The sequence below is a fragment of the Euprymna scolopes genome, chromosome 39, assembly GCF_053919585.1.
Source record: "Euprymna scolopes isolate OS-2025 chromosome 39, ASM5391958v1, whole genome shotgun sequence".
Classification (NCBI taxonomy): domain Eukaryota; kingdom Metazoa; phylum Mollusca; class Cephalopoda; order Sepiida; family Sepiolidae; genus Euprymna; species Euprymna scolopes.
The window spans coordinates 66,085,988-66,113,615 of NC_136520.1; the positions used below are offsets into that span (position 1 = coordinate 66,085,988).

The window sequence follows — 27,628 nt, forward strand, 5'->3', positions numbered from 1 at the left end:
AGATGGTATTTATTTGCTCCCCCACTGAGCAAATAAGCCCACAAGGCCGTTTTTAATGTGAGGTAAAAACCAGCTCCCCTAAAAGTAGGCAAAAAGGGGGCACTCTGGTTACCAAAAATAATAATTGTCCCAGTATAGAGGGTTTCCCCTCCATTGACTGGTACAAATCATCTTAAGTGCAGCATCTGCCGGAACAGATGGTATTTATTTGCTCCCCCACTGAGCAAATTAGGCACAAGGCCGTTTTTAATGTGAGGTAAAAACCAGCTCCCCTAAAAGGGGTCACTCTGGTTACCAAAAAAAATAATTGTCCCAGTATAGAGGGTTTCCCCTCCATTGACTGGTACAAATTATCTTAAGTGCAGTATCTGCCGGAACAGATGGTATTTATTTGCTCCCCCACTGAGCAAATTAGGCACAAGGCCGTTTTTAATGTGAGGTAAAAACCAGCTCCCCTAAAAGTAGGCAAAAAGGGGGCACTCTGGTTACCAAAAATAATAATTGTCCCAGTATAGAGGGTTTCCCCTCCATTGACTGGTACAAATCATCTTAAGTGCAGCATCTGCCGGAACAGATGGTATTTATTTGCTCCCCCACCGAGCAAATTAGGCACAAGGCCAATTTTTAATGTGAGGAGTGAAGAGAGGGGGAGGGAAAGGGGGGGGGCAGCTCCCGAGAGGTGGGAAATGGGAGCTGGTTCAAGGTCAGGCATGTGGGGTTGCCCCCACATCTGGTCTTTGCTAGTCATAGCTAGTCCTAGCTAGTCATAGCTTGCAGCATCTGCCGGAACAGATGGTATTTATTTGCTCCCCCACTGAGCAAATTAGGCACAAGGCCGTTTTTAATGTGAGGTAAAAACCAGCTCCCCTAAAAGTAGGCAAAAAGGGGGCACTCTGGTTACCAAAAATAATAATTGTCCCAGTATAGAGGGTTTCCCCTCCATTGACTGGTACAAATTATCTTAAGTGCAGTATCTGCCGGAACAGATGGTATTTATTTGCTCCCCCACTGAGCAAATAAGCCCACAAGGCCGTTTTTAATGTGAGGTAAAAACCAGCTCCCCTAAAAGTAGGCAAAAAGGGGGCACTCTGGTTACCAAAAATAATAATTGTCCCAGTATAGAGGGTTTCCCCTCCATTGACTGGTACAAATCATCTTAAGTGCAGCATCTGCCGGAACAGATGGTATTTATTTGCTCCCCCACTGAGCAAATTAGGCACAAGGCCATTTTTAATGTGAGGTAAAAACCAGCTCCCCTAAAAGTAGGCAAAAAGGGGGCACTCTGGTTACCAAAAATGATAATTGTCCCAGTATAGAGGGTTTCCCCTCCATTGACTGGTACAAATCATCTTAAGTGCAGCATCTGCCGGTACAGATACTACACTTTGATCTTGTCCTGACGACTAAGTACTGTGTCATTTTTGTTAGCTATTCTGCAAAAGTGCCGGATGTTTTAAATACCTTGTATAAGGTTCTCATTAATAAATTCCGGTTCTCATGTACTTTTTGTCACCCTGTTTTTACTTTCGTTTTTTTTTTCTCGCTCAAAGTGCTCCTTTTTCCGAAATCGTAGCAGTGGGCCGATATCGGTGGATTTTTTAAATCGATTTTACCAAAACGGTCATTAACAATGTTTTTCTTTTTTTATGTTCAACCTATTTCAAACTAATTTAAATTATTGCACAAAAAAATAATTAAATTGTAACAAAAATCATTTTTCTTATTTCGAATTATTTAAGCAAGTAAAACTCCCATTTTTTACTTAATTACAAAATTTTTAAAGTTATTCTAGCAAATTACTGTACGTAAAAATTTAATAAATTTAATTTTTACGATATTTTTGTTTAACTTGTAAATACTAAAAAAGTTTTTTTTAATTTAGTAATCCACTGATACTTGATTATTACTTTAAAAAGCTATTTAGGGGAGATAATCATATTTAATTACTAACTTTAAGGACCTATTTTTTCATAGTATTTATTATAGTAATAAAGAGGAGATAATCATATTTAATTATTAACTTTAAAAAGCTATTTTTTTCATAGTATTTATTATAGTAATAAAGGGGAGATAATCACATTTAATTACTAACTTTAAGAAGCTATTTTTTTCATAGTATTTATTATAATAATAAAGGGGAGATAATCATATTTAATTACTAACTTTAAAAAGCTATTTTTTTCATAGTATTTATCATAGTAATAAAGGGGAGATAATCACATTTAATTACTAACTTTAAGAAGCTATTTTTTCATAGTATTTATTATAGTAACAAAGGGGAGATAATCACATTTACTAACTTTAAGAAGCTATTTTTTCATAGTATTTATTATAGTAATAAAGGGGAGATAATCACATTTAATTACTAACTTTAAGAAGCTATTTTTTCATAGTATTTATTATAGTAATAAAGGGGAGATAATCACATTTACTAACTTTAAGAAGCTATTTTTTCATAGTATTTATTATAGTAATAAAGGGGAGATAATCATACTTAATTACTAACTTTAAAAAGCTATTTTTTTCATAGTATTTATTATAGTAACAAAGGGGAGATAATCACATTTAATTACTAACTTTAAGAAGCTATTTTTTCATAGTATTTATTATAGTAATAAAGGGGAGATAATCACATTTAATTACTAACTTTAAGAAGCTATTTTTTCATAGTATTTATTATAGTAATAAAGGGGAGATAATCACATTTACTAACTTTAAGAAGCTATTTTTTCATAGTATTTATTATAGTAATAAAGGGGAGATAATCACATTTAATTACTAACTTTAAGAAGCTATTTTTTCATAGTATTTATTATAGTAATAAAGGGGAGATAATCACATTTACTAACTTTAAGAAGCTATTTTTTCATAGTATTTATTATAGTAATAAAGGGGAGATAATCATACTTAATTACTAACTTTAAGAAGCTATTTTTTCATAGTATTTATTATAGTAATAAAAGAGAGATAATCATACTTAATTACTAACTCAAAAAGCTATTTTTTTCATAGTATTTTCAAGTTAAAATCAGTTTTTACAACATTTTTGGTTCATTAAAATAAGTAATTTGCTAGAATGATTTATTGAATTTAATAATCTAGTAAAAAAATGGAATTTTTACTTGATTAAATAATTTGAAATAAGAAAAACGATTTTTGTTTTAATTTAATTAGTTTTATTGTGAAATAATTCATCTCTGTTTGAAATAGATTAAACTTAAAAAAAAGAAAAAAAACATTGTTAATAAACGTTTTGGTAAAAAAAAAAACGAGAATAGAAACAGGGAGAGAATAACTACATGAGAACATAAATTTCATTATTATGTGAGACTAGAAGACGTAAATGAAATTGATAGGTAATTTGGACCAACCGTAACCATAAAATTCTGACTTTTATTAGTAAATTAGGGTTTGTTTTACAATCCACGAAGATTAAAAAATGTAGTACAAAATATTGGGTTGGCAACTAAGTTCTTGCCGTTTATTTATTTATTTTTTTTAATATATTGTGTTTTAAAAATTTATTTGTTATATTCATAATATTAATTTAACTGTCCGTATGACCTGTGTAAAAAAAACAAAAAAACATCATGATCGTAAACATAAATTAACGAGAAACGAATTACCTTCCTTTACAGTCGCTATTTATCAGTTAAAAATCATTTCCTCTCTAAAAATTCTAAAAAATACAAAAAAAAAAAACATAACTGTCTGTTTACGGTTTCAAATTTGCTAATTTGTCTCATAATTAAAAAAAACTCACTTTGAGAGGAAATTGTAAGGTTTTCTTATTATCATTTCGTTTTAAAAATTTAAAAAAAAATGTGCAAGTGCTTTGACATCTGATCTTTTATAATTTATATAAAAGAATTATTCAGAAAATATAAAACAAAGCGATATGTTGTGTGTTGAATTTCCATTGAAAAAAAAAATAAACAAAAGACAAAATTTGTTTAAATCAATTCTTTTTAGCTTTAAAAGGTTAAAAAAAATTGCTAAAAAATTGTTTTAAATTCGTCGTCATTTGTTTTTTATTTTTTAAATTTTTTATTAATTTAATTTACAATGTTTACAAATTTTTCGACTACCGTGGAATTTCCACGCGTTCTGCTAGTTTTATTTATTTTGGTTTATTTCAATTTATTTATTTTCAGACCATCAAAATGGAATGTCAAGTTGAAAAAAAAAAAAAAAAGGAAAAGATATGAACACTAATGGAGAGTACGTCATTGATTAAATAGTTGTTAGTTCTTATTTTACGTTAAAAATGTAGATTTTAAAAACGGCAAGAACTCAGTTACCAACCTAACATATAACAAATAAATGTTACCAAAGGCAAGACTACTTATTCTTCTACCTAGCTAGTTAGGTTTGTAATGATTTTACTTAATGTAAAATATTTGACCCAAAAAACAACTAATATCAACCCATACACGAACACAAGAAAAAAAAATGGCCGCGTAACAAATACATTGCGGCCATGTTTTCTTGTGCTTGTATACGGGTTGACATTACTTGTTTTTCGAGCCAAATAAACATTTCACATTAAGTAAAAACACTAACAATCTATCCAACCAGGTAGAAGAGTGGCTTATCTTGCCTTTGGTAACGTTTATTTATTATCTATTTAAATTTTTAACCACTTTTTTTAATCTCTGCGGATTGTAAAACAAACCCCCGTAAATTCTTATAGGATGTGATTATTTAGCCGGCGTTTGTAAATACGTGAATTGTTAAATACACGTTGTGGGCGTGGCTTCCGTGCGTTTGTTCAGAATAACATTAAGGTGTCACCAACTCTATAGAAGAGACGTATGTGGGGTCACACGGAGGAAAGTCTGGTCTATAAAATGAGCTGCGCTTCGAGGGAGGGGCTTATTGTGGAAGAAAAGTAGGGGGCGGAGTTTTTATATATAAAGTGGGTGAGATCCTTAATGTAAAATTAGTAGAAAGCATCGCCAGGTAGAATATTTACCTGGGATTTCATCGCTGTGGCGCGAACGTTGGGTGTGGGTGTCAATATTTGTGGTGTTACTGTGTTTTTTTTTTTTTTTTTTTTTTTGCATATGTATATCACGTGCGCGTTTCTTCGTTTCTGTTGCTATCACTATTAAAATATTCGTCGTGATTTTGAATTAAAAAAAAAAAAATGAACTGTCCACTAATCTGCCGGATTTTCTACGTTGCTTCTGTTTTTAAAGTACGCAAGGCTCTCTAATCAGAATGAGATGTAAGTACACGTTCTTTTAATACTTATCCTTTGACAAACAGCGTACAGGCTCAATTTAAAATTGGGACATGTTCTGCTGCAGACAACAATCTCTGAAAAAAAAAAAAAAGTGTTCGGCGGACCTCAAGAATCTACCCCCCCCCCCCACACACACCGCTCTCTGTTTTTTGTTTCATTAAAAATTTTTTTTTTTTTTTTTTTTTTTTTAAACTTTTTTCAGCGGATTATTATCGAATACCAGATTGTCATATAAAAAAATCAATATTTTCATATTTGTAGGGTGCTCAGTTTCTAATACAATGTTTTAGTAAATCGACTCGACGTTTTTAGGCAAAATTTCGCGAGTTAACCTTTTTATAAAGCAGTTTGGATTTTTTTTTTTTTTTTTTTTTTTTAATGTTTTTGATAATCTGGTAGACTAGATTCGATAAATAATGAAATAGAGAGGGGGGCAAAATTCTTCAGGTACGCCAAAAGAGTTTAAAAAAAATAAACAAAAAACATAAAAATGTTACAAGAGGCAAGATAAGCTACTCTTTTACCAGTCTGCACACGTTTTTGGTACTTATGCAGTGCACTGATGTTATCGTACTGAAATAACGTTATTTTGAAAGCCATTCTTAACGTGAAGAAGGAAGGGTGTTTTGTAATTATTTTGTACTTCCACTTAATAACAAAAAGAAACAAGACACCAGGAAACTCGAATCTAACTTGCAAAATAGCACGGTAACATAAGTGCATAAACACCAAATTTATTTAAAACTTATTTTAAAGCGTTTGAAACGCAATCCTAGTGCCGAGCGGTTAAGCTAATACGACAACAAAGATGGAGATGGAGCGGTCATATTTGTAGTCTTGATAATTTGTCAAATCTAAAAAAACTAAACAATGCTCCTAGAAATCCACCCAATAAATTTCACGGTGGTTTGGTTATTTGTATTTCTGCCATTAGTTTTTATTTTCGAGTTTTGATCGATTTTCGAGACCGCAAATGCGGCATCATCATGTGTGCTATCTTTATTGTCATTTTATCTTAAGCGTTCGGTAGTACTTGGGTTTCAAATAAACGTTTGAAATTTTTGACAATAAATGAAAGCATAAAAAACTTAGCTAGGTAAAAGAAACTTATCTTGCCTTTGGTAACATTTATTTCTTGGCCACCTTTTCGGTTTGCTGTCAAAAGTATAACATGCGGTAAACTGAATTTATTTATTGCGGACTATTTTATTTATTTATTTATTTTAGTAGTTTCACGACGTTTCGGCCAACTATTCCCCTGGTCTTCGTCAGGCGGTAACCGCGACGGGATAGGAACTCCGAATCGGTACTTGTACATATTAATCAAGACATTAAAAAATGAAAATATCGAAAAAAGGTTATATTGTACGTATCCGTTATGAACTGAAGATCTCCGGAAAAATTTCACTTAATTTGATAGTAGTTTTTACAGCGGAAAAACGTTTGGTGCTAATGCAGAGAGTGATCCGCGCTATTTTTTTAATCGTATTTCCAAGTTTAATTAAAGTTTTATGATATGCTTTTTTATTCAATTGTAATGTTAAAGTACAGAATACCCTCCACTCCCCATGTTGAGAATGGCTTTTAAAATAATGTTATTTCAGCACGGATCACTCTGCATGAGTACCAAACGTTTTTAGGACAGCACGTTTGAATTTTAATTTTGGGGGGGGATTTTTTGAACACGCTACGAGGAGATAACTCAGTTTAAAGCGCCGACACTTCCTCCCCATCTTTAATACTAGCTTTTCTTCCTAAAAATCGAACCTTTTGCTCGGTATCATAACAACTTGTTTTTTCGCTGTAAAATAAATAAATTAAAAAAAACTACTTGAAATTAAGTGATTTTTTTTTAATGAACTTTATTCCATACCGGATACGTACAATATAAGTTTTTTTATATATAAAATTTTCATTTTTTTAATGTTTTGATTAAACTGTACAAGTACCTCGGATTCTCCTAACTTCATTCTCAGCAATTACTGCCATTGAGACGACAGCAACTATGGATGGCAGTAATTGCTGAGAATGCAGTCAGGAGATTCAGAGTTCCTATCTCGTCGCGGTTACCACCTGACGAAGGCCAGAGGAATAGTTGGCCGAAACGTCGTAAAACAACTAAAAATTAAAAAAAAAAATAGTCTGCAAGAAATAAATAATCCTCATCTCAATAATGAATTCAATTAAATAATATATATATATATATATATATATATATATATATATATATATATATATACACACACTCTAAACTTGTTTACTTATAAAAACTATCAACGGGTTTAAGTATCTTGTACCTCTATAAGGCCACCATTTGCCCATGTATGGAGTGCTGTTGTCATATTTGGGCTGGTGCATCTGCTACTAATCTCTCACTCCTAGACAAGGTCCAAAAGAGTCTCCAACATGATAGGTCCTGAACTGTCATCTAAGCTTCAGCCTCTGTCCCATCGACGAAATGTTACATCCCTCTGCCTGTTCTACTTTAATGGTGAATGCTCTGACGAACTACAAGCACTTGTACCCCTTCGGCGTGAATAACCCCGAGAAACCCGACAAGCAGCTAAATCCCACCCCTTCACAGTAGAGATCCCTAGGTGTAAGAAGGCCTTCTATTCCAATAGTTTCTTCCCCAGAACTGCTAGACTTTGGAACTCTCTTCCGGAATTCTGCTTTCCCAACTGTACTGACATGCAGAAGTTCAAGTGTAATGTGAACAGACATCTTGTTACTTATCTCTCTTCATAATGCCCCTGCAACTTATGTCTCCGATAGTAACCCCCTACTACAAAGTGGCCCTGTGCCTTGTTTGGGGTGAAAATTGAATAAAAAAAACTTTACTCTAAGGTATGATATGCATTTGCATTCTTCACACTAGTTTTACCCTATTTTTATTTTTCACAACGTTGGCGGGGGGGGGGGGCGATGTAATCAAGCGTTTGGTGCTAATGCACTTACTGATCCGCGCTATTTTTTAAATCGTATTTCGAAATTTAATTAAAGCTTTATGACTTTTTTTTTTTTTTTTTAATTCAGTTGTAAGATTAAAGTACAGAATAGGTACAAAACATCCTTCCCCTCCCCATGTTAAGAATGGCTTTTTAAATAATAACGTTATTTCACCACAGATCAATAAGTGTAGGAGTACAAAGCGTTTTGTCGACCTTAGACATTTTTTTTTTTTTTTTAAATTGCATTTTCACCCCAGACAAGGCACAGTGCCACTGCGATGTAGGGGGGGGGCTACTATGGGACATAATTTGTAGGCGTACTATTTAGGGAGTTGAGTAGCAAGGTCTGTTTACATTAGACTTGAACTTCTGCATGTCAGTACAGTCAGTGAAGTAGGGACCCAGAAGAGAATTTCAAAGTCTAGCAGTTCTGGGGAAGAAACTATTGGAGTAGAAGGCTGTCTTACATCTAGTGTGAAGGAGTGGGATTTTACTGTTGGCCGGGTGTATTTCAGTCTCGGGGGAGGACTTGTAGTTCGAAGCATCCACCATTAAACTACTTGTAGAACAGGCGGATGGATGCAACATTTCGTCGATGGGACAGGGGCTGAAGCTTAGCTGATACTGCTGGAACTATTAGGTTGGCGACTCTCTTTTGAACAATAAGAGTGGAAGACTAGTAGCTGGTGCACGGGCCCAAATGTGGCAACAATACTCCATCCGTGAACGAATGGTGGCCTTATAGAGGTACAGGATACTTTGGCGTAAGTCAAAATGCCGATGTGTACCAACTAAACGCTCACCTTTCAAAAGTTGATTTTTAGGGGCATTTAGGTCTGTTTTAGACGAATATTACATTTAAAATCGTCGCCGACAAGTAGTTTTTATGATCTTTATTATCTAACTAGCATTTCAGCCCGGCGTTGCCCGGGTGTTTGGAGGTGTATGTTTAGGTGTATCAGAAAGTGGCCATTAAAAATGATGATCAGAACTTTAATTCAACTTACTATTTTTCCAAACTTATAACTACTTGAAAAATGTAATTCAAACCTTAATTGTTTTTTCAATTAAAGGAGCAAAGACCAATAAAAAAAAAATAACAGGTTTAATAGCAAATTATGCAATATTTTTTTTTTTAAGCGGATTTCTTAAAAAAATATAAAGAAAATCAACATATTCTGACTTGCTTATAAATATATGTATACATATAAATGCCAAAAAAAAAAATCACTTGCCTAAAAAAAAATATACTATTAAATGAGTAGTTCCATTCTTCATTGTTAAGAATTTATCCATATTTATATTTTAAATACCATGTATTTTTTAAATAAAAGGATTTTTTACAGCGAGGGTCGTAGAAAATCGCGTTTTTGTAACGTGTTTTGCGCCAAGCTTAAAATAGCTCCTCCTGCTAATATGAAATTTATCAAATATGGATCGTCAAAGGGACATAAATAATGTCCCTTTTTATCGCGTGTGTTAACCAAAATTAGTATTTTTTGTCCTCCGTTGTTAAAAAGAAACGAACATTCACTTATAAGTTTTTCCCCTAAAACAAAATCCAGTTCACCGATTGTTTTTTTTTTTTTTTTTTTAATTCTCTTAATGAAATACGAGTTTTTGATTGATATATTTTAATACTTTATCGACTGAATTTTTTTTTTTAAATATCTAAAAAAAGAAAAAAATTGAATGAAATAGAAAAATTTGCTGTCAGCGTCCGGTATTTACTTGATGATATAAGCATAACATGAGTTTTCATTAAAAAAAAAAAAAAAAGTAAAAAAATAAAGTGGTTTTTAAAAAAGATAGGTATTACACTTTGGACTTTACAGGTAAATTTCCAAAAAACAATTTTTTTTTGTTTTAAATTAGAGTATTTTCTTTATTGATCTTTTTATCATCAATTTGTGGTATATAAAACTTTGGTACATAAATTATTAAAATTTCAAAAGGATGGGGGTGAATTAAAAAAAAAACTTGTCTAAAATATTATATTTGGTGTATTGGAAAGAGCATAAAATTCCACATTGACCCTGAAAATATCGTTAAAATTGAATCAATAGAAAAATTTTGATAGATTTTAAGTTTAAAAATTGAAAAATATTTAACTCGTAAAATTCAATTGATTTCATTACGTAAAAAAATGGCTGCATGAAGGCACGCCGGCATTTTGTAAACACTTTTTTTTTTTTTTTTTTTTTTTTTTAAATAAAAAATATTTCTATTATTTTTTAAACAACTTTAATAGTTTATTTTGGGAGTATATTCCATACAGAAAATAAACAACCCACTTTAAAAAGAGAAATTAGGCGTTTTTTTATATTTTATTCGCAGTTTTCTGTTAGGGGTGTCAAAAATTCCTCCAAATTTCTGATACATGTAGTGTATGTTGAGCAAAAAAAAAAAAAAAAAGGTCAATTTTTTTAAAACTTTGACCCCTATTATGACCCTTAACATTTGTTTTGGGATCAAATCAAGCCAAGTTAGATCCATGCTCAAGGAACCTATATCTAAAATTTCAAGTGTTTAGACCCAAAATTGTCGGAGGAGTTTGGTAGAGTTCTCAACGCTCAAATCGTTGAACTTCGACTCCTTAACAGCCACATTTCTGTCCGAAAACGAATTACAAAGATTTTCCCAAATCTCAGTACCCTGTATATCAAATTTCGAGTCTGTAGACCTAAAATTGACAGTTATTGCGTAGGGAAATGGACACACACACACATTTATAGATGTATTCGCTAATGGTTTTCACTAATCGCTATTTTTTCCATCGTTGACGCTAACAAACCGAAGCAAATATGTGCATAAAGTAACCCCCCCCCCAAAAAACCCTGGGTATTGTGAGGTAGAGGACCAAATGAAGACTTACCTTTTTAAAGTTAATTTTTAGGGCTACTCTGGTATGGCACGACCTTACATCGCAGTTAGATTTGTCATTTTTATATTAAAACATTCATATTCCCACGTTTAGCTAATTATTTAGTGACCGCCATTTCTTGTTGCATAAGACACTTAATGAACGCTCCAAGTAATACAAATCACCCCATCCCCATGTTAAGAATGGTGATCAGTAGTGATGGGACGATTCTAATATTTTTCCCGATTCCGATAAAATTACCGATTTTGATTCTTTATAAATCTCTGAATATTTGACTATATAGGTGTATTTTTTCCCCGGTTACCGTAGAAAACACACGATAAATGTGCAGATATTTCCCTAAACGTAAAAAATATACTTGTGGGGGACAATCTATCGATTTTAGCTTCACTAGTGGTTTAAAATCAATAAATATTTATCTATATATTAATACGATACCGTCTGTTATTTTCTGTGTGACGCTTACATCCGGGTCGTTTAATTGTTATGGATTTCCATTCCTTGTAATAATTTTACCAAGAATTCTTACAGTTTTAGTTTCTGTTTCAATTATAGCTGATGGTACTCAAGTCATTTAATCATTTTATAAATAATTTTACTAAGAATTCCTCATAACTTTTTACTTTCATTTTCGATTATAGCCAAAGGAACTAAAGTTATATATATTCAAAGGTTTGGGATTCGGTTTCAATTCAAGCTGGTGACCCAAGCCATATACATATTTTTTATTTTTGAAATCGCAACTTTCTAATATATAAAAATTGATAGAACATTAATTCTATAATAATATATATGAAATCTGTAAGACTTAAAATATCATATTTAAGCGTATTTTCCGACCTAACTACACCGGGCGTCCCTGCTAGCTTGGATAAATACTTTTGCAGTTTTAACAAAAGAGCTACAATAATATCAGAACGTCTCCATTTACACTGAACATCTACAGAATGCCAACATAAATATATTACATATGAATGAGTCCAGTGTGGAATTTCCACACGTTCCGCTAGTTTTATAATTATTACCAGCAATGAAAGATTTTTTTTTTAATCAAATAAAAAAGGCAATAAAAAGAATCGTTTTGGTATCGGAAAATCGGTACAAATTTTTCGAATACAGATTTCGATACCCTCAAATATTTCGATTTTTCCGATTCCGATAAATAGTCCCAACACTAGTGACCAGCGAAAACAATTAGAAATACATTGAATAATGAAGGTCTTAATATCATAAGAATTACATGCCGGCGACAAATTTAACTTATATTTGTCCATACCAATACTCCTAGAAATCAACTTTTTAATGACGAGACATGACTGTGTCCTCTAGTCACGTTGACCGAGAAAACATTGGATAATAACGTTCTTAATATCATAAAAAACATTCGTTCAAAACAGATCCACGCCAAAAAATCAACGTACTTATGCATTTATGTTACCGTGCTGAGATAACGTTATTACTTAGAAAGCGATTCTTAATATGGGGGGGGGGAGACGGAGTTTTACTTTCATCTAACAATTTCATTAAAAAAAAATTAACTCAAACTGAACTTGAAAATATGATTTTAAAAAATAACACGGTAACATAAGTGCATAAGCACCAAATCAGCTTTTGAAAGGTAAATCTTTTAGTTTGTACTCATCAGCACTTTGACCTGAAACCCTTTACTTAACACCGGAGGATAACTTGTTCTCGTTCTGTTAGCCATGACCGAATGGAAGCTTTAAGTAATTAGTATTAACCGAAACATTGTGAGAATAACGTTCAATCATGGCTGAAAAAAAGAGCAATTTACCCCATGGATTAAAGTTCCAATCAAAATTTAGTACAACTTCCTCTGTTCAACAAGATGTACCTGAAGGTCAGAGGTTACATCGGCTAAAACACGAGAATAACATCCAAAATTAGTACAGTGCTCGGAATAATCGAAATTATTTATTTTTTTTTAATTGAGGTGGGGATGCCTTGGGTATTTTTTTTTTTTTTTTTAATTTTGCAGAAACATTAGTCATGGTGAAAGTAAATTTTTCGCTCGTGGAGGTGGGACCCCGCATGCTCCGCATTTTTACAACTTGTAAAAAAAACAACAAACAAACAAACAAACAAAAAAAACAAGATTATAACCAATGAACAACAATTTGAAAAAAAAATCATTTATCATCTGAGAATACGATTCTAATTTTGTATTAAAATCGATTTATGTGAAAAGGAATCTAAACTTGTATTTCCACATTTTCTTCCTGATCTGCCTTTTTTCTTCTATGAAACTATCACCCTCAATTCGACTGAAATTGTTGGCTCTCATCGTCGTTGACAATTTTCAGCATTTAAAGTTTTTTTGTTTTATTTCAATAAAGTTGCATTATATTGGCAAAACAACGGGTGCTTATTCGTTATTAGCGCGAAATTCTCATTGAAAACCAGTGGTATCTACTTACTTTTATGTCACTTTAAACTAACAGCAATTATTTAAATATTACTGCATTATAGAATAAACATTTCATATTTTATCGAAAAAAAAAATCGGTTCACCATATTTTTATGTGGAATGTGACTTAAAAACAAGGGAAGTAACACTTAGTTTGAAATGTGAAAACTTCTCTGGAATTGGCCGAAGATTTTCAAAGTTGCCAGAAAATAATTACCCCCCCCCCGTTACGATACGTACTTTTTTTTTTTTTTTTTTTTTTTTTTTTTAAGCAAAACTTTCAATTTTCGCTAATTTTCTTCGAAAATTATTTCCACTAATCAATTTTCTATCTTATAGATTTTCGTAATTTTGGGATATGTTCATTATTGCAAAAAACAAACTGAGCACACCCTCACAAATATTAAAATCTTTACTTTTTTTTAACAATCTTGTAGACTAGTGTCCATTCGATTATAACCCGCTGAATAAATTGAAAAGAAAAAAAAAATAGAGGGGTGAGGTAGGATTCTTCAGGCCCTTTTTATTTAATCAATGGAAGTCGATTGTTTTCGTTCCGTCACCCAGGGACAAGTAGAATCAATTCTAAGAAACCTGCTTCTAAATTGAGGGGATGCAGGTTCAATCCTCACTCCAAATGATACTAATTAAGAACTAATAAAAACTACATAAGATTTCTTATGTCATGGCTGACAAAGGAATTACCTTAACCCCACGTGGATTAAATGAAAGATTCCGTTTGATATTCTGTATTATTTTTTTAGATATATAGCACAATCTCGTTGACACAGTAGTTCAAGTGAGATCATTAAAGTTAAGCAACTTTGAGCCTGGTCAATACTTGATCGGTGATTATTGTAAGATGGCGTCGATACCTCCCTTCAAACACCGATCATCATTTCCTTTGACGGGTATATGAAACCCACCATGGGCCTCTTGTGAATTTCATATTCTCATGACACTTGCTCCTTTGGAAGAAGTCGGTTCAACCCAGCTAGTTTGAGTGCTGTTGCGTTATAGTTTCTCGGCTATTACTGAAGAAGGTCGGGGGTTAAATTTGCCGAAATGTTTTGTAAATAACATACAAGATGAGAATCGTGGTCTGAATAATTCAAAATATTAATCATTTCCAAAATTTATTCTATCATCATCGTATGAATTCGAAGATTTTATTGTTGGCATTGGTTTCCCCAATATTTCCCCAGTCTAAATTCTTTCTAGAAAGACATCGAAGATTACGGAAGGGGCCACGTGAAGATTGCCAACATCTTAAAGTCAGTGATTTTTGTGGAACGAACTAGATTCGAACGTGGGGCACTCAAGTCGTGTCGTTACCCACTTGACCTCTCAATTATTCTGAGGATTTAATGGTAAAATTTAGTATTAAAAAAAACCTGCACCCACTTGTATATTAATAAACTAACTGGAGTTTGTCGGTTCGTATGTAAATAGCAATACGTGATTGGTTCACACACAATATATATATATATCATTCGAACACTACCGTGTTTGAATATATGGTTAAGTATCAGTTTTAGTCATTCAGAACTGCTTTAAAGACAAAATTTCAAACAATTATTACAGTTTATAGATCACCCCCTCAGCTATATTGTGAAAACACTTTTTCAATTTTCATTCAGTAAAACAAGTTATGATGAATTTTCTGGTGTTCAAAATCGTAAAAAAATATAAGGCGAGCGACGTTCTTTATGACCAGTTTCCATAGCAACCACGTCACTTCAGCGACTACTGTTGCTACTAATTCACTAATGAAAGCATGAAAGGGGGATTTTATTGAAAACGGACGAGTACCATACATTGTTATTACATATGTGTTTATAGGGGCAAAAACAAAAAATAAGACCGAAGTTAAACAAAGAACAAATGAATTTACTGGAAGCCTGGAAAAATGATGGATTACAATAGAAAAATGCGAGCATGAAAAGTAATATGGTTAAGTTTAAACATGGAAAAGTAAAGGACTAGTTAACCCTAGAAAAGAAAAGGACATGATATTCCAGTAAAAAATATAATAAATTTATAACTTAAAATATTGCAGCATTAAGAATTAAAAAGAAAATCAATTTATAACATTATATAATCAATTCTTAATGCTGCAATATTTTAAGTTATAAATTTATTATATTTTTTACTAGAATATCTTGTCCTTTTCTTTTCCAGTTTTAACAACTAGTCCTTTACTTTTCCATGTTTAAGTTTAACCATATTACTTTTCATACTCGCATTTTCTATTGTTATATATACATACATATATATATATATATATATATTACGAGTAGAAGTATCCGCCGTTAACTGAATTCAAAAACGAACTCGGATTTATATAACAATACTAAGGGGTGGGGGCGTCGCCCGAGTTTGTTCGGGCGTAAAATACGCTTAAATATGATTTTAATTTGTCCAGTTATGTGTGTGTGTGTGTGTATATGTATGCATATATATATGAGTCGTGATTTCAAAAGTTAAAAAAAAGGCATTTTAGGTGCCATCTAGAATCGAAACTGAAACTGTAACATTCAAAGCTGGTGATGTTACCACTGTACTAACGTGACACGCATGTAAACAAATTAAAAATAAACTAAAATGAATGTATAAAATGCTTAAGGATTTTTTTTTTCAATCTTTACTCATTTTTGCCCCCTTAAAACAATTTTAACCGGTTAAAGATTCATAAAAGGACGGTTCGTAAAAAATCCAATCACTTGAGATCCCTGGCTCCACTCAGCAACTTTCAGTTTCGGTGGAGATAGTTTGAAAATATGGAGACACAGACATAGACCGTTTATATGAATAAGTTTAAAATTCTTTTAAACTAATATTTATTTTCTACATACTTTTTGTATCTTCTATTTCCTGTCGTCTTATAGGAGACCGACAAAAGCTTTATCACAGCGTTCTATCATCGTACAGACAGATCAGGCCTTGCTCGGTCATCTTTATAGGGTCGGGGATGGCAATTTCTCAAACGAACATGAGGGGGCAGAAGTGGGAATCTTTGTCACAAACGTATGAACACTAATTAGAGTTCCCCACTATAAGTGATCCCCATGGAGCTCCACCTCAAGTGGTGGGAGTGAGCTATGTAACCCATAAACCCCTTTCCCATACTGGGTTATAGCAAGTTCGGTAACTCTACGTCAAACGGTGTGAGCGTGCATAGGGTTCCCAGTTATAAGTGACACCACTGGGGGCCCCACACTCATTGGCGAGAGTGAGCGGTGTAACGTATAAAAACTTCCCCCTCCCCCATGGTAGGTTATAGAGCCAAATTTGGTAGCTCAACATAAAACGGTGTGAACGTGCATGGGATTCCTCCTTATAAGTGACCCCCCCCTTGTGTTCCACTTTATCATACCCATTTCAGATACTTCATACATCTACTATTGTATGTGGTCAGTTTGGTATTATAATAAACCATATAGGAGCCAATTCGTGTACAGACAGGCAGTTCTAGGAAAGAAGCTTTGTTCATAGAATTTGCATTTATATCTAAACGCAGATAGAGTAGGGGTAATGTTGACAATGGTTGTAGCTAGATGAGTGCTTGTTTTGCAGGGAGGAAATTGAAGTTTCATCGAGCAAGTGCCATGACAATAATGATAGACTCGCAAAGTCGGTTCTGGAAGAGGCTATAGGGAGGAGAAAAAGGTCGTCACAAAGTTTCGAAGCTTTGAACCTTGTCAAAGCAAGATAGTGCTCCGATGTGGCAACGGTATTTTAGGACGTATTTGGATCTTACATTAGTAGAGGATTGCGTCGGAGCAGGAATCTGCATGGGATTTTGAACGGGATAGTATGCTATCCTTACGTCAACCATTATAGGGAGAAAGTTGTATGTTGAGTATCACCAGCACTGAAGATTGAACCACCAACCTCTAGAAAAGTGCAACTTGCAAATGAATTTTACTAAGTACTTTATTCGTTGCGCCACAGGTGATTATTACTGAAGACGAGAATCCAAACAATACGAATTATTATTCCTAGTCTCAGAAAATCAGAAATCTGTTTAGATATGTTTTTTTATTGTTGCCCGTCTCCCCACCACCACCACCACCACCACCAAAAAGACGTTACTTACGTTCATGCTAACAGCGGATTTTTTTTTTTTTTCGGACTACTGTTTTCAAGTCATTTTTTTATTGTTTTAAGTGTCATTTTCATTTTTTTATTGTTTTAAGTGTCATTTTCATAATGATTCGATCGATGTAACCTACGACCTTCTTCAGGTATATTTTGTCAAACTCTGCAAAGCAATCTGCACGGAATTTCGAACGGAACCCTTTATTTAATTCCCCGGAGAAGCATGCTTTCATTTCGTCAGCCATGATTGGGTAGAAGTTCTAATTAATTCGCGATTTTAATGAACCTTCAACCTCCAGAAGAGTAACTTCTACAACTGACCTTTACCAATACTCTATCCACTGTGCCATTGCAAAACGTTGGGAAAATAACACTTAAGAAAAAACGATACTCCGACAATCAAAATGATATATATATATATATATATATATATATATATATATATATATATCTTACAATTTAGTAATTTAAATTTTATGATATGAAATGATTAAATTTCAAAAGTAGAATTTTTATTATATGCAAGACAAAGAATACATTTCATTAAGTATATCTCTTTTACCTATGTTATTATATGCAAGACAAACAGTACAATTCAATAAGTATATCTCCTTAACCTATAGGTTTTCGATGTCTACCAATCTCCTCGGAGGAAAAAATATTAGCAAATATTATAAATGGTTTATACCTAATTTACTAAATACAATAAACATAGAAAATCATAATTAAAAGTTTTTAATAATAGAGTAAGGGAAATTATATATTGGTTCAGAATGAAAATTGTATGGTCAATTCCGAAGTGAGTCACTAGATTTCCATACCAGTAGATCTATTGCATTACATTATTTTGATGTGTATACGTATATATAAATTCACACCGTAAGAGCAGATTTTTTTCCACCAAATTTCAAATATGTGTTAGGTATGAAAGGGTCGTAGATAGGTAAAGCTGTGAATGTTCATACCCAGGTACTACACAAACGTTAGATAAAGGATAGTCATAGATTTTTTTTTTTTTTACTGGAAATTTGTTCGTATTATTTGAAATCTTCGAAATGCTGTTCTCATCTTGAATGTAATTTTCAGAACGTTTCGGTCGATATAACCTCCTACCTTCTTCAGGTGTAGCTTGTCGACCTCTGGTAATTTCTGTCGAACTCGGGAATTTGGATCCGTGACGCAATGGTTAAAGTACTTGGGAAAATCAATTGTTAAAGAGATCTTCTCCTGAAGGTTGACAGTTCAATTCTCAGTAAGGGCGACCGAAAAATACAATTGCGAATTCCTTATGGCTGACGAAACGAGAGCGTGCTGCCCTCATGAAGTAAATAAAGCGTTCCGTTCAAAATTCCGTCCAAATTCCCGGAAAGATTTCAAAGTTCGACAAGATACACGCGAAGAAGGTTGCATGTTACATCGACCGAAGCATTATGAAAATAACACTCAAGATGAGAGCAGTAGTCCGAAGATTCCAGATAATACGAATGTCCAATCCGCGTCCAAAAAATTTAGAAACGGGAAATTTGTTTTCTAGCGTTATCTATTTTGACGAAAAAAAATTACGTTTTTTAAGGCTTTTGCAATGCTTTTTCTTATAGGAGGTCGAAATATAATTAACACAGTTCGGTAGTGAAATAAGTCAGGCCGATAAACCACGTATTTTTTTTTTTTCAGACTTATCTCTTTACGCATATACTTATCTTATAGTCATGTAACAAAAAAAAAAAAAGTGTCTGATTAAATCTTTATAAAACTTACAAGTTATATAAAATCACCATTTGTGTTAATTGCCAAAGCTAGCGATTTAAATGGATCGTAATAAACTGCACAATCACGTTGGCACCCCGGTTCTCGCCAGATCACTGAAGTTAAGCAATGAAAAGCCTGGTTGGTACTAGATGGGTGGTCATTTGGAAAGGCTAGGCGCTGTATGTACCGCGTCGAGTCGTAGAAATTTCCACGTTGGTATCTATGGGCGCGATGAGCTCACAGAGGGAGATGCACCCTCGAATCAAGATTGAAACCAACAGGAAACTACCGTCTTTACTTGTCTTCACGAGATTACCATGGCTCCACAATTTGGGGAGACGTGGTCGCCGACGTAGTTAAAACAGCAAGGTCGCTGCATGCATGCATGCATGCATTAAAGGTTTGTGCTTATGTAGATCAGTGAATTTTGAAATAAACGCATTTCAGGTGAAAACATTACGTAATTAGGTGCTATGTCGAAATTAGTGTAAATTCCATTTGCATTTTAAACTTTAATGAACTTTAATTCAAGCCATTATATAAAAATAATTTGATTAAAATCAGTAGTAGGTTCTCTACAGTGTAATATAGCCTACAATGCATTGTGCATAACTGCCAAGAGACGTACAAAGCTTCCACTTGGTGCACTGCGGTGGTCCCAGACTGGAGCAGGCAATCAATTAATTTGATTGAAAAAAAAAAGAATTGGCGATTTTATCAATTTCGATGAGAAAAGTATTGGAACTACGAAACGATCGTGGACACATTCGATCCCGCGCATCGTTGGGTCTCCCTGCTGGTAAGACGAATAACTATGAAAAAAGATCACCTCTTCAAATTACGCGTTTTAATCGAACTTCTGAAGTACAGTCGTCTTAGTTTGAGACTCTAACTTACGTTGTCAGCAAGTATTTCTGACGTAATGGATAAAGTGCTAGATAAAATTCAGTTACAAGTGACGCTCTTCTTGATGTTGAGGGTTCAATCCTCAGCACGGGTGGTAACAATACACTTGCTAATTTTTTAAGACTTCTACACAATCATGCCTCACTAATAACATGTTACCCTCGTGAATTAACTAAAATGTTCCTTCCGAAATTCAGTGATGACTGCCGGAGTTCGAAGGACGTTGGCATTTACATATCCCTTTGTTGGCACTGGTTTGCCCGATATTTTTCTTTCTAGAAAGACATATGGGATTACGGGAGGGATCACGGGAAGGTTACCAACATCCTAAGTGAAAGTAATTTTTTTTTTTGTGGAACGAACTTTGAACACATAGCTCGTCAGTCGTCAAGCACTAGACCAACACTGAAAATGAGAACAGTAGTTCGAATCTTGATAAAATATTCGAACATCTTTGTAATTCGAACGATTTTCAGAGTATCCACCAATTTAGTTAACTTTTTCGTTAAGATTTTCGTATTAAATCCTAGCCATTGTTTTTCAAAATGGCGTCTAGTAATACGAGTCAAGACATGTACTTGATGTTCCGTTTAATACATGTTTATATGCTTCATTAAGCTATTACCCACGCGATTTTGAAATAAGAGTTGGCCAGAATTCTGTAATTACGATAAACCCTTTGACTCTCCATACGTTTCGGTGGCAGAAAACCATAATTTTTATTTGAATTTTATTTAAATGCGATTGCGGGTGTAAAAATGTTTTATACAACTAGAGCAGAAATAAACGTTAATTATTTTAACCTGTGCTGTGGTGTCAATTTTTTTTTAATTGATCATAAGAGATTGTTTTATTAGCAGTGGTTGTTATCAATCTTCTATATCTATAAAAGTGAACGTGTCTGTGTGTCTGTCTGTGTGTTTGTGTACATTTCCCTACGCAGTAACTCTGTCAATTTTAGGTCTATAGACTCGAAATTTGATATACAGGGTACCGAGATTTGGGACAATCTTTGATCCGTTTTCGGCCAGAAATTTGGCTGTTAAGGGGTCAAAGTCCAACGATTTGACCTTGAGAACGCTACCAAACTCCTCCAACAATTTTGGGTCTAAACACTTGAAATTTTAGATATAGGTGTCTTGGACATGGATCTAACTTAATAACTTGATTTGAGTCCAAAACAAATGTTAAGAGGTCATAATAGGGGTCAAAATTAAAAAAAAAAAAAAAAATTGACTTTTTTTTTTTTTTCTCAACATACACCTCCAAACACCCGGGCAACGCCGGGCTGAAATGCTAGTTTTGTTATATTTGGTTTGCGAAAATATACCGTGTTCGCCATGTTTTAAAGATTTGGCAAATAACAAGGTGTAAATGTTTTGTTTTGCAATATGGATGTCGCCTTTATGGGCAATGCTCTTACAAAATTAACACAACAGAACAAGCTAACAAAATAACTTTCAGGCAAAGTCCGACTTCACAGTTGTAAATCTTTTTTTAGATGAGGATTAGTTATTCGTATTTGGATTCTTCGGACTACTATTCTCATATTGGGTATCATTTTCATAATGTTCCGACCGATGTAACCTCCGACCTTCTTCATATGTGTCTTGTCGAACTCTGGAATCGGGACGGAATTTCTAACGGGACCCTTTATTTACCTCACGGCGCTAGCATGCTCTCGTTCCGTCAGCTGTGACTGAATAGAAGTCCTAAATAATTCACAATTGTATTTTTCAGTCGCCCACACTGAGAATTGAACCTTCAACCTTTAGGAGAATATTACTTTTACAATTGATTTTTTTCCCCAAGTACTCTAACCAGTGTTCCATGGGTCCTTGCGGACAGTTTTAGTACGAATTTCGGGGACCTAAAACATATTTTATTTCTAGTTGTAAATATCACCATTCATCACTAATTATTATTACTTGTATATAACTAGCCTCGGTGCCCGGCGTTGCCCAGGTGTTAAGAGGTGTGTGTTGTGCAAAAAAAAAAAAAAAAAAAAAAAAAAGTGGTGGCAAGCAGGCTCGAACTCGTACTATAAAGGAAGAAAAAGAACGCGAAAAAAAAAGGAAATAAATAAAACGTGACGTCTTTGCCGTGGCGTCCATCGCCAAACCGGAAGTGACAAATGTTTAAATTAAGCTAGACAATCGAAAAGAGGGGATGACTTTCGAAAATATCTACGAAAAAAAAAAAAAAACACACAAAAAAAAAAAACGATCCCTCCTTGTAGAAAAGTGCCCAGTTGAGGGTGAAGGAATTTGTCTTTAGTTCGAAGGGTCGAGCTTCAAACGATACCAATTCCTGAATATCCGCCGCCTTTTTCGAAATTTTTAGACATACATACATACATACATACATACATAGATTTAAACAGACAGGTGAGATGTATATTATAGATTGTTTGGTTATTATTGTATATATTACCTATTATGGCACTAGTGCACTTATTGATCCGTGCTGAAATAATAACGTTATTTAAAAAGCTATTGTTAACATGGGGAGGGTGTTTTGTGCCTATTCTGTATTTTAACCTTGTTTTCAGCCTTCCAAACGTATCCATTTATATACGTAATTCTTATTTCAATTAATATACAACGCTTCAAGTGTAGGTAAAGAAAAAAAAAGAATATATATATATATATATATTAGTACTGATTTTCAAAGCTAAATAAAAAAAAAATACTTAGATACCATCAGCTAGAATCGAAACCAAAACCTTTAGCGCTCCAGCCGTGTTCTCTACCGTTCGAACCATAGACAGATAGAAAAAAAAAAAGATGTAAAATTAAACCACTTCAAGCTATGAATGAATTTGCACATGCGCAAAAGTAATAGAAATATGTCGGCAACTTGAGATGAGCATTTTGCATTTAACTTGCTGCCATAGTTCTTTAAGCGTAAGTCATCTATTCAAATATATTATTCATTATAGATCATTTTGCTTTATTATTTCCTGTTAATTTCAGTATCATGTGACGAGTAGTGTGTGCACATTTCCCTACTAAACTACTCTGTCAATTTTCATTCTACAGATTCGAGATTTGGGAAAATCTTTTTAATTGGTTTTCGGTTAGAAATTTTGCTGTTAAGGGGTTAAAGTTCAATGATTTGACTTTTGAAAACTCTACCAAACTCCTCCGCCAATTTTGGGTCTAAACACCTGAAATTATAGATGTAGATTACTTGGACAGGGATCAAACTTCTTAATTTGATTTGAGCTCAAAACAATAAATGTTAAGGGTCAAAATTGGTGTCAAAGTTAAAAAATTGGACTTCTGAGGTCTCTACCAAATTATTCAAATTTCTGTTCTAAACATTTGAAACTTTACATAATGGGTATTAAGAGATAGGGCAAGCTTTTTAATCGGTTCGGCTCGAAAATTTGAGCTGCCAAGAGGTCAAAGTTCAAAAGATTTGACCATTACGGTGTCTAGCAAACTGCTCAGCCAATTTTGGGTCTAAACATTTGAAATTTATACATAACGGGTATTCAGACATGTGGCAAGCATTTTAATAAGTTTTGGGGCAGAAATTTGGCTCCTAAAAGGTTAAACTTGAAAGAGTTGCCCTTTGCATATTCTACCTAATTTTTCCGCCAATTTTGGGTCTAAACACTTGAAATTTTAGATGTAGGTAGCTTGGACATGGGTAAAACTTTGTATTTTGCTTTGAGATGAAAATAATAAATGTTAAGGGTCCAAAATTGGGTTCAAAGTTAAAAAAAATTACCTTTGCAGTCTTTAAGAAATTACTCAGACAATTCTTGGTCTAAACAGTTGAAATTTTACATAATGTGTATTTACATGTAAGGCACGTTATGAACATACATAGGGCCCGAGCAAAGCTGGATTGAACAGCTAGTATATATATAAAAGTGAAATCGTCTGTCTGTGTATATTTCCCTACCAAATTACTGTGTCAGTTTTCAGTCTACAGATTCGAGATTTGACATAAGTATTGAGATCTAGAAAAATCTCTTTCATTGTTTTTTTTTTACCAGAAATTTTGCTGTCAAGAGGTTAAATTTCAACGATTTGACTGTTGAAAACTCTACCAAACTCCTCCGCCAATTTTGGGTCTAAACACTTGAAATTTTAGATGTAGGTTACCTGGACAAGAGTCAAACCTTTTAATATATATATATATATATATATATATATATATATATATATATATATACACACACAGCACGGCACAATCACATTGACACACCGGTTCTCGTCAGATCACCGAAGTTGAGCCTGGCCAGTACCAGATGGGTGACCATTTGGGAAGACTAGGCGCTGTATGTACCTTCTGGGAATGTTGGACGTGGGGCCAGCACCCTCACCCCGTAAAAAGAACTCAGTCGCTACAGAAGCATCTACAAAGTTGTAGATGACCTATGCCCCTTAGGGGCTCAAGGCATATGCACATAAAGTTATGAACAGCACTTAGGCCCCGAGCAAAGCCGAACTGAACAGCTAGTATTTAATATATTATAAAATCTCTTTTAATTTTTACGTCGACTTATCTTGCTCACTAAAGTGGTAGCAATATAATTTAATGTTGTGTGCAACAAACCATAACTGGCTTTTTACGGCACTTTTCATTTAGTCACTATTCACGTGGGCTTTGCTTCATTTTTTTTTTCTTTGCTTTTTAAAAAAATATCTGTGCCTGGTTGGCTTCTCGTTGCAGGGGTGCCACTTCTATGAGTAAGAAATTTTTACATTATTGAACTTTTCCGCCTCGTGTGTAAAAGGATTGGTGGACCCCTTTTATTCCGGATGTCATCCTGTCAGCGTCGTTCATTTATTTATATGTAGATATATATTTTACTCTGTGATCAATTATTTATTGGTTATTCAAAACCGTCATCAAAACGAGGTAATTGCAGACCATTTTTATTTATTTATTAATAATTAGTCAAGGTTTACTCGTGTCAGTGTGGTGCGACAAAACTTTTAATAGACATCCCCAAAACAGCCACCGTCACGTTTCTAAGTAGTTAACAACACGGACTAAAAACCTGGGTATTTCAAGTTCAAGTCGAGTTCATTCTACAGAAACAGCTTCACTTAAGGATGTTGGTAAATGACACTTGGTTACTACTTCCGTAAGTACTCAAATTTTTTTTTTCTAGAAAGAATTCTAATTAGAAAGATATCTGGGAAACAAATGCCATCAATAATCCTCTGATTAATTTGAACTGAATTGATGACTGACACCGAAGAACAATACCGAGAACATCAGAGAATATTGCCTTGCAGATATTCTTTCGATAGTCTTGTTTTTCTGCTTTTCCTAACTTTATTTTGTATTAGCTGGGGATGGGGCATCCTACCGGGTGCCAGCCATTCAGCCGCTATCGCATACATTCCAACCGAAATATCTTTTTTTGAGATTCTAACCGCCTCTTTAAGTTCAGTTGGTTGAATCTGTTGCACTTTGTTCACCGAGTATATTCGTCAGAAGATCAGTTTATTTTCAAATCGAAATAGAAACTCCTTTGTTATTTTGTCTTTTTATTAAAAAAAAATATATTTTCACCTTTTTATGTACCCGTTGGGGGAATTTTTGAGAATATCTCTTGAGAGATTTGTCTCTGGTCAGATATTTTCAGTTCTATGTTCCCCTTTCTTGGCCAATCATCGTACAGTTGCAGAGTACATTTACAGGATAGTTTTTCCATGAATGAGAAATAAATTATGAGTGCGCGCACCTGTGTGTGTGTATGTATATGTATGTATGTATGTATATATGTATGTATATATAAGTTTCGTTGTTAAATTTTAAATTCTGAAAAAAAAAAACATAGGGACATATATTCGATTTAAGAATTTATTGTTTGACAAAATGAATATATAGAAGGAGTTATTTTAATTTCCTTAATCCATGGATTTTCAACAATAGGGTCATATCAGAGGAAATGAAATGCAGTTAGCAAAATGTTCAGCTGCGAATGGACGCTATTTTGCTTTTCAGCACAATTATTGAAAAGTTTTTTTGAGTGGTTGTGATAATTATATGAAGAAAATTATATGAAAAGAGAAGTTGATACAACCTGGGTAATCCATTATCGGAAGGAGTCCAATGTCGTTCAGGGTTATAAATCCAGGTGGGCAGAAGATCGGCCCATGGGAGAAAGTGATATTCCCACATAGCGAAAGTGTATTGCTCCTTATTGATTTTTCGTAAAGTATCAGGGGTAGCCTTATTCGTTGTTGTGTTGAGTGTGAGTTGGTTGCTGTAGTCCAAATGCTTTCTCGGTGTTGACAAAGTGTATCCGAACATGGGTGGATATACCATTCCATTGTAATTATCCCCGTGAGTAATAGAATTTGAGCATTGAGTTAAGTATGCACTGGAACTCGAAATCAATAGTATTACTTTAATATCTATCAGGATTTTTTATCTGATTTCTATCAGTGTTTTATCTCGCTTATGTATGTATATATGTATATATAGACGTATGGCTCAAAAGCCTAAATTGAGATTCAAGGATTGTTTAAGAGCCACCTTAAATGTAAGATTGATGAAAGAACCTGGGAGAGTCTTGCTTTGGATCGCGGAGGGTGGAGAAGAACCTTGCGGGGAGGTGTGGGCAAGTTTAAGGCGGATCGAATCCAGTATGAGCGGCTGAAACGTGATATCCGGAAATGGAGCATGAAAGGAGACGTGGATGGGCGGGGACGTCAAATTGGTCTGGAGTGTGAGGTGTGCGGAAGAATATGCCTGAGCAGAGCTGGGCTGATGAGCCACCAGACTACTCATCGGCGCAGTGGGCCACAAGCAGTCTTGAGTTGCCAGAGTTAACCTGTGTCAACTGCGGGCGGACGTACAAAACGGCAGGCGGTTTGAAACGGCATTTGATCCTGCATAAAAAAGAACACAAAGAACGTGCTGCTAGTGGTGCACATGTCTGTACAATGTGTGCCAAGGAATGCTAGAGTTTGGCAGGTCTTAAAAGCCACATTCGTGCAGCTCATCACTGAATGTTTTCGTGTTTCTACATACCTTTTTTGTGCTATATCGAGTGATGGCAATGTTCGAAAGCGAATTTCCAGCCATCATATATGTATGTGTATGTATGTGTGTGTATATATATATATGTATGTATATATATATATATATATGTATGTATATGTATGTACGTTTTGTGTATATGATGAGAATAATGAAAATTGTATTCCAACGAAATAGAGAAATAAAAGCAAACAAACCGAGTAATGTGTTCATCAATGTTGGTAATTTTGTCTTTATTTCAAGACTTCCTCTGGATAAAATAAAGACGAAACGTTGATAAACACATAACTCGGTTTGTTTCTTTTTATTTCTATGTGTGTGTATGTGTGTATATAAGTTGTGTG

At 33.9% G+C, this 27,628-nt stretch overlaps 1 protein-coding gene across 2 annotated transcripts in view; it reads left to right on the forward strand.

Moving 5' to 3' along the window:
• Positions 1-4,271: 4,271 nt before the first annotated feature.
• Positions 4,272-27,628, forward strand: part of LOC145263819 (uncharacterized) — a 99,482-nt gene continuing 76,125 nt past the window's right edge. Inside the window, exon 1 of one of the 2 annotated variants that reach the window (XM_080120882.1) lies at positions 4,272-5,230. The gene's annotated coding sequence lies outside the window, so the exon portion shown is untranslated. Of the gene's footprint in view, positions 5,231-25,261; positions 25,375-27,628 lie in introns of those variants that run through there. The other variant, XM_080120883.1, reaches the window with a different exon arrangement.